The sequence below is a fragment of the Cryptomeria japonica genome, unplaced genomic scaffold (assembly GCF_030272615.1).
Source record: "Cryptomeria japonica unplaced genomic scaffold, Sugi_1.0 HiC_scaffold_61, whole genome shotgun sequence".
NCBI classification, from domain to species: domain Eukaryota; kingdom Viridiplantae; phylum Streptophyta; class Pinopsida; order Cupressales; family Cupressaceae; genus Cryptomeria; species Cryptomeria japonica.
Window position 1 is genome coordinate 1 of NW_026728883.1, and position 7500 is coordinate 7500.

A 7500-nucleotide genomic window follows, 5' to 3' on the forward strand; every position below is an offset into this window, starting at 1 on the left:
GTGCCAAGGTGGGCACCAGGGTGGGTGTGCACCAACCCTAGCCAGGGTAGGTCACGGGGTGGTTGTCAGGGTGGGCGTCAAGGAGCCAAGGTGGGTGGCAAGTAGCCAAGTTGCGTGCCAAGGTGGGTGTCGGGGTGGGTGCCAAGGATCCAAGGTGGGTGCCAAGGAACCAAGGTGGGTGTCTGGGTGGGTGCCGAGGTGGGAGCCAGGGTGGGTCCCAAGGTGAGTGCAAAGGTGGGTGCCAGGGTCAAGGTGAGTGCCAATGTGGGTTCCAAGGTGCCAGGGTCAGGGTGAGTGCCAATGTGGGTTCAAAGGTGCTAAGTTGGGTGCGAGGTTGGGTGCGAGGGTGGGTGGGTGCCAAGGTGTGCTAGGTGGAAGCCCGGGTGGGTCGGCATCCCATGGGTGTCGAGTTGGGTGCCTGATGGGTGCTTCTTGTCAAGTTTTAGTCGTCGGGACTCATTTCGAGCCTTAGAGGTCGTTTCTTGTCCGGTTGCCCTGTCTTCGACCTGGGAACCCAATTTTGGTCCTCGGGTCCCATTTTTTTTTGTCTCGCATCCCACTTTTGGCCTGTGGCCTTTTCGGGGTCGATTCTCGTTTTGGGCATCAGAGCATGTTTCTTCTCCTAAAACCCAATATTTGTTTATTAAGTCTCGGAACACATTTTTGTTCTCGTGGACCCATCATGGGTCTTGGAACGCATTTGTGGTCCTTGGGTCCCATTTTGCATCCCGAAACTTGTGTTTTGGTGCTTGATCCCTATTTTGGGTGCCCACCTTGCACCAAGTGCGCACCCGGGGCAAACCGAGCGCCTTGGTGCACCGGGGCAAGATCGAGCGTGCACCCGAGGCGCCCCGAACATGCACCAAGGTGCACTCGGCCCACATGTGAGCGCAGGTCGTTGCGCCCGAGGTGGTGTGTGGGCACCGCGTTGCAGACGGGACACTGCACGCACACGACGCCCCGTCCAGGTGCACGCACGTAGGCCGGGCCGGGTGCACACCCGACGCCCTAGCAAGGTGCGCGCACCCGGGCAGGGCTCACACTTGGCGAACGGGGCGCACTTCGCGAGGGAGGGTGTGCACCTCGACGGGGGTGGGTGGCCGGGGTGGATTCGCACGTGGGTCGCGGTTTGCTAAGTACACACTGCGACAAGCTCATAACGGGTGCGATCATACCAGCGTTAGTGCACCGGATCCCATCAGAACTCCGCAGTTAAGCGCGCTTGGGCCGGAGTAGTACTGGGATGGGTGACCTCCCGGGAAGTCCCGGTGTTGCACCCTTTCTTAGTTTTTCGCCGGGCGTCGCAATGCTATTTGAATAAACCTTTTGCCCGTTTGCGTTCTCGTCGGGGCCGGGCCGGGCCGGGGTGCGCTGCCCGCACTACCGCGCGCGCGCGGGGGCGACACCGAGCGCGCACCCGAGGCGCCCCGAGCACACAGGCCACGGTGCAACCCGGGCGTTGTGCGCGCACCCCGGTGCGCCCGAGGTGCTGCGCGCGCACCCAGGTGAAATCGGTGTGCACCTCGGCCAGTGCGCGCTCGGTCGAGTCGCGCACGTTGGCCAAGGTGCACGGTGATGTTTCTTACTCTAAGGTTCCGCACCAGACGCCCGGGACAGGTGAGCGAAGCTGGGCGGGGCCGGGTGCGCGGCCGGGGCAGGTGCACGCAGCTGGAGAGAGCTTTGGAGCACACCAGAGGTGCGCACCTTGGAGCACACTTCGGAGCGCACCAATGATGCGCTCCATTCAAAAGTTTCCTGAAAAGGCAAAAAAAGTTGAGATTATAGAATTTCCCACTTGAGAGATTGTAAAAAAAAAAAATTTAAAATGAAGGAAACGCGGGTGCCAAGGTGTGCGCGCCCGGGTGCGCAGCCCAGCCAAGGTGTGCGCACCAAGGCGCCCACCCTGGCGAAGGTGCACGCAAGGTGCGCACCCGAGGCAAACCGGACAATTAACCCAACTTTCGACTTCGCGCGCACCTGCGCACCTTGGAGCGCACTTCGGAGCGCTCCTTGGTGCGCACCAATCTTGGGCACCTCGGAGTGCACCATGGCGCCCACCAAGGTGCGCACCCGGGGCAAACCGAGCTCCGACTTCGTGCGCACCTTGGAGCGCACGAAAGGTGCGCACCATGGCGCCCACCAAGGTGCGCAGCCCAGCCAAGGCGTGCGCATCAAGGTGCGCACCCTGGCGAAGGTGCGCACCCGGGGCAAACCGAGCTCCGACTTCGTGCGCACCTTGGAGCGCACAAAGGGTGCGCAACCCAGCCAAGGTGTGCGCACCCCGGGCAAACCGAGCTCCGAATCGTGCGCACCTTGGAGCACACTTCGGAGCCCTCCTTGGTGCGCACCGATGTTGCGCACCTCGGAGCGCACCCGGGGAAAACAATGCAATTAACCCGACTTTCGACTTCGTGGGCACCTCGGAGCGCTCTCGGGTTCGCACCTCGGAGCACACCGAGGTGCGCACCTTTGATGCGCTGCCTTCACCAATTTCCAGAAAAGGCAAGAAAACATTGAGAAGGTGTGCGCACCGAGGTGCCCACCCTGGCGAAGGTGCACGCGAGGTGCGCACCCGGGGCAAACCGGGCTCCGACTTCGTGCACGCCATGCTGCGCACCTTGGAGGGCCATGGTGCGCACCTTGGAGCACACTTCGGAGCGCTCAATGGTGCCCAACCCAGCCAAGGTGCCCACCGCGGCGAAGGTGCACGCGAGGTGCGCACCCGGGGCAAACCGGGCTCCGACTTCGTGCACGCCGCACCTTGGAGCACACTTCGGAGCGCTCCTTGGTGCGCACCAGGGCGCGCAACCCAGCCGAGGTGCCCACCCCGGCGAAGGTGCACGCGGGGTGCGCACCCGGGGCAAACCGGGCTCCGACTTCGTGCACGCCATGGTGCCCACCGCGCCAAGGTGCACGCGAGGTGCGCACCCGGGGCAAACCGGGCTCCGACTTCGTGCACGCCGCACCTTGGAGCACACTTCGGAGCGCTCCTTGGTGCGCACCAGGGCGCGCAACCCAGCCGAGGTGCCCACCCCGGCGAAGGTGCACGCGAGGTGCGCACCCGGGGCAAACCGGGCTCCGACTTCGTGCACGCCATGGTGCCCACCGCGGCGAAGGTGCACGCGAGGTGCGCACCCGGGGCAAACCGGGCTCCGACTTCGTGCACGCCGCACCTTGGAGCACACTTCGGAGCGCTCCTTGGTGCGCACCATGGTGCCCACCAGGGCGCGCAACCCCGCCGAAGGTGCACGCGAGGTGCGCACCCGGGGCAAACCGGGCTCCGACTTCGTGCACGCCGCACCTTGGAGCACACTTCGGAGCGCTCCTTGGTGCGCACCAGGGCGCGCAACCCCGCCGAAGGTGCACGCGAGGTGCGCACCCGGGGCAAACCGGGCTCCGACTTCGTGCACGCCATGGTGCGCACCAGGGTGCCCACCGCGGCGAAGGTGCGCACCCGGGGCAAACCGGGCTCCGACTTCGTGCACGCCGCACCTTGGAGCACACTTCGGAGCGCTCCTTGGTGCGCACCAGGGCGCGCAACCCAGCCGAGGTGCCCACCCCGGCGAAGGTGCACGCGAGGTGCGCACCCGGGGCAAACCGGGCTCCGACTTCGTGCACGCCATGGTGCCCACCGCGGCGAAGGTGCGCACCCGGGGCAAACCGGGCTAGGACTTCGTGCACGCCGCACCTTGGAGCACACTTCGGAGCGCTCCTTGGTGCGCACCATGGTGCCCACCAGGCCGCGCAACCCAGCCAAGGTGTGCGCACCAAGGTGCACGCGAGGTGCGCACCCGGGGCAAACCGGGGTCCGGCTTCGTGCACGCCGCACCTTGGAGCACACATCGGGGCGCTCCCGGGTTCGCACCGGCGTTGCGCACCGTGGTGGGCACCTCGGAGCGCACCGTGGTGGGCACCTCGGAGCACACCAAGGTGGGCAGCGAGGTGCGCACCTTTGATGCGATGCCTTCACTAATTTCCATAAAAGGCAAAAGAAAACGAGATTTTAAAATTTCCGTTTTGAAAGATAGTGAGAAAAAGGGAATGCTGGTGCCATCTTGAGCCCGCCCTGGTGCGCAGCCCAGCCAAGGTGTGCGCACCAAGGTGCCCACCCTGGCGAAGGTGCGCGCCCGGGCAATTAACCCAACTTCCAACTTCGCGCGCGCCAGGGTGGGAGCGCACCCAACAACCGGGCCTGGGAAGAGCCAATGCGAGAAACCCCACCAAACGCTCTGACAAAAAAAGAGGGGGCGCTCCAGTAACCCCGCTTCGGAGCGCACCCTGGGCAAACCCAGCCAGGGTGCCCACCCCGGCCAAGGTGCAGGCGAGGTGCGCACCCGGGGCAAACCGGGCTCCGACAACGTGCACGCCGCACCTTGGAGCACACTTCGTAGCGCTCCCGGGTGCGCACCTCAGAGCACACCAAGGTGGGCAGCGAGGTGCGCACCTTTGATGCGCTGCCTTCACTAATTTCCAGAAAAGGCAAAAAAAAGAGGAGATTTTAAAATTTCCGTTTTGAAAGATAGTGAAAAAAACGGAACGCGGGTGCCATCTTGAGCCCGCCCGGGTGCACAGCCCAGGTAAGGTGCCCACCCTGGCAAAGGTGCGCACCCGGGCAATTAACCCTACTTCCGACTTCGTGCGCGCCAGGGTGGCAACCGGGCCTGGGAAGAGCCAATGCGAGAAACCCCACCAAACGCTCCGACAAAAAAAGAGGCGGCGCTCCAATAACCCCGCTTCGGAGCGCAGCCGGGGCAAACCCAGCCAAGGTGCCCACCCCGACGAAGGTGCACGCGAGGTGCGCACCCGGGGCAAACCGGGCTCCGACAACGTGCACGCAGCACCTTGGAGCACACTTCGAAGCACTCCCGGGTGCCCACCGGCGTTGCGCACCGTGGTGGGCAGCGAGGTGCGCACCTTTGATGCGCTGCCTTCACTAATTTCCAGAAAAGGCAAAAAAAAATGAGATTTTAAAATTTCCGTTTTGAAAGATAGTGAAAAAAACGGAACGCGGGTGCCATCTTGAGCCCGCCCTGGTGCGCAGCCCAGGCAAGGCATGCGCACCAAGGTGCCCACCCGCGGTGCACACCCGGGGCAAACCGGGCTCCGACTTCGTGCAGGCCGCACCTTGGAGCACACTTCGGAGCGCTCCTTGGTGCGCACCATGGTGCCCACCAGGGCGCACCCGGGGCAAACCGGGCTCCGACTTCGTGCACGCCGCACCTTGGAGCACACATCGGAGCGCTCCCAGGTTCGCACCAGCGTTGCGCACCTTTGATGCGCTGCCTTCACTAATTTCCAGAAAAGGCAAAAAAAAACGATATTTTAAAATTTCCGTTCTGAAAGATAGTGAAAAAAACGGAACGCGGGTGCCATCTTGAGCCCTTCCTGGTGCGCAGCCCAGGCAAGTTGTGCGCACCAAGGTGCCCACCCTGGCGGAGGTGCGCGCCCGGGGCAAACCGGGCTCCGACTTCGTGCACTGCATGGTGCCCACCAAGGCGCGCAACCCAGCCAAGGTGCCCACCGCAGCGAAGGTGCACGCGAGGTGCGCACCCGAGGTGCACACCCGGGGCAAACCGAGCTCCGACTTCGTGCACGCCGCACCTTGGAGCACACTTCAGAGCGCTCCTTGGTGCGCACCAGGGCGCGCAACCCAGCCAAGGTGCTCACCCCGGCGAAGGTGCACGCGAGGTGCGCACCCGGGGCAAGCCGGGCTCGGACTTCGTGCACGCCGCACCTTGGAGCACACATCGGAGCGCTCCCGGGTTCGCACCAGCATTGCGCACCTTTGATGCGCTGCCTTCACTAATTTCCATAAAAGGCAAAAAAAAAAAAAAAACGAGATTTTAAAATTTCCGTTTTGAAAGATAGTGAAAAAAACGGAACGCGGGTGCCATCTTGAGCCCGCCCTGGTGTGCAGCCCAGGCAAGTTGTGCGCACCAAGGCACCCACCCTGGCCAAGGTGGGTCACGGGGTGGGTCCTAGGGTGGGTAACGGGGTGGGTACTAAGGTGCGTGCCAAGGTGGGTCATGGGGTGGGTGCCAAGGTGGGCACCAGGGTGGGTGTGCACCAACCCTAGCCAGGGTAGGTCACGGGGTGGTTGTCGGGGTGGGCGTCAAGGAGCCAAGGTGGGTGGCAAGTAGCCAAGTTGCGTGCCAAGGTGGGTGTCGGGGTGGGTGCCAAGGATCCAAGGTGGGTGCCAAGGAACCAAGGTGGGTGTCTGGGTGGGTGCCGAGGTGGGAGCCAGGGTGGGTCCCAAGGTGAGTGCAAAGGTGGGTGCCAGGGTCAAGGTGAGTGCCAATGTGGGTTCCAAGGTGCCAGGGTCAGGGTGAGTGCCAATGTGGGTTCAAAGGTGCTAAGTTGGGTGCGAGGTTGGGTGCGAGGGTGGGTGGGTGCCAAGGTGTGCTAGGTGGAAGCCCGGGTGGGTCGGCATCCCATGGGTGTCGAGTTGGGTGCCTGATGGGTGCTTCTTGTCAAGTTTTAGTCGTCGGGACTCATTTCGAGCCTTAGAGGTCGTTTCTTGTCCGGTTGCCCTGTCTTCGACCTGGGAACCCAATTTTGGTCCTCGGGTCCCATTTTTTTTTGTCTCGCATCCCACTTTTGGCCTGTGGCCTTTTCGGGGTCGATTCTCGTTTTGGGCATCAGAGCATGTTTCTTCTCCTAAAACCCAATATTTGTTTATTAAGTCTCGGAACACATTTTTGTTCTCGTGGACCCATCATGGGTCTTGGAACGCATTTGTGGTCCTTGGGTCCCATTTTGCATCCCGAAACTTGTGTTTTGGTGCTTGATCCCTATTTTGGGTGCCCACCTTGCACCAAGTGCGCACCCGGGGCAAACCGAGCGCCTTGGTGCACCGGGGCAAGATCGAGCGTGCACCCGAGGCGCCCCGAACATGCACCAAGGTGCACTCGGCCCACATGTGAGCGCAGGTCGTTGCGCCCGAGGTGGTGTGTGGGCACCGCGTTGCAGACGGGACACTGCACGCACACGACGCCCCGTCCAGGTGCACGCACGTAGGCCGGGCCGGGTGCACACCCGACGCCCTAGCAAGGTGCGCGCACCCGGGCAGGGCTCACACTTGGCGAACGGGGCGCACTTCGCGAGGGAGGGTGTGCACCTCGACGGGGGTGGGTGGCCGGGGTGGATTCGCACGTGGGTCGCGGTTTGCTAAGTACACACTGCGACAAGCTCATAACGGGTGCGATCATACCAGCGTTAGTGCACCGGATCCCATCAGAACTCCGCAGTTAAGCGCGCTTGGGCCGGAGTAGTACTGGGATGGGTGACCTCCCGGGAAGTCCCGGTGTTGCACCCTTTTTTAGTTTTTCGCCGGGCGTCGCAATGCTATTTGAATAAACCTTTTGCCCGTTTGCGTTCTCGTCGGGGCCGGGCCGGGCCGGGGTGCGCTGCCCGCACTACCGCGCGCGCGGGGGCGACACCGAGCGCGCACCCGAGGCGCCCCGAGCACACAGGCCACGGTGCAACCCGGGCGTTGTGCGC

At 63.3% G+C, this 7500-nt stretch overlaps 2 non-coding genes across 2 annotated transcripts; both read left to right on the plus strand.

Moving 5' to 3' along the window:
• The first annotated feature begins 1161 nt into the window (after positions 1–1161).
• On the plus strand, positions 1162–1280 carry LOC131863344 (5S ribosomal RNA). Its single transcript, XR_009362265.1, has one exon. It is a non-coding gene; the product is annotated as a 5S ribosomal RNA (ribosomal RNA).
• A 5916-nt stretch (positions 1281–7196) lies between these two features.
• Positions 7197–7315, plus strand: LOC131863355 (5S ribosomal RNA). The gene has a single exon (XR_009362276.1). It is a non-coding gene; the product is annotated as a 5S ribosomal RNA (ribosomal RNA).
• The last annotated feature ends 185 nt before the right edge of the window (positions 7316–7500 follow it).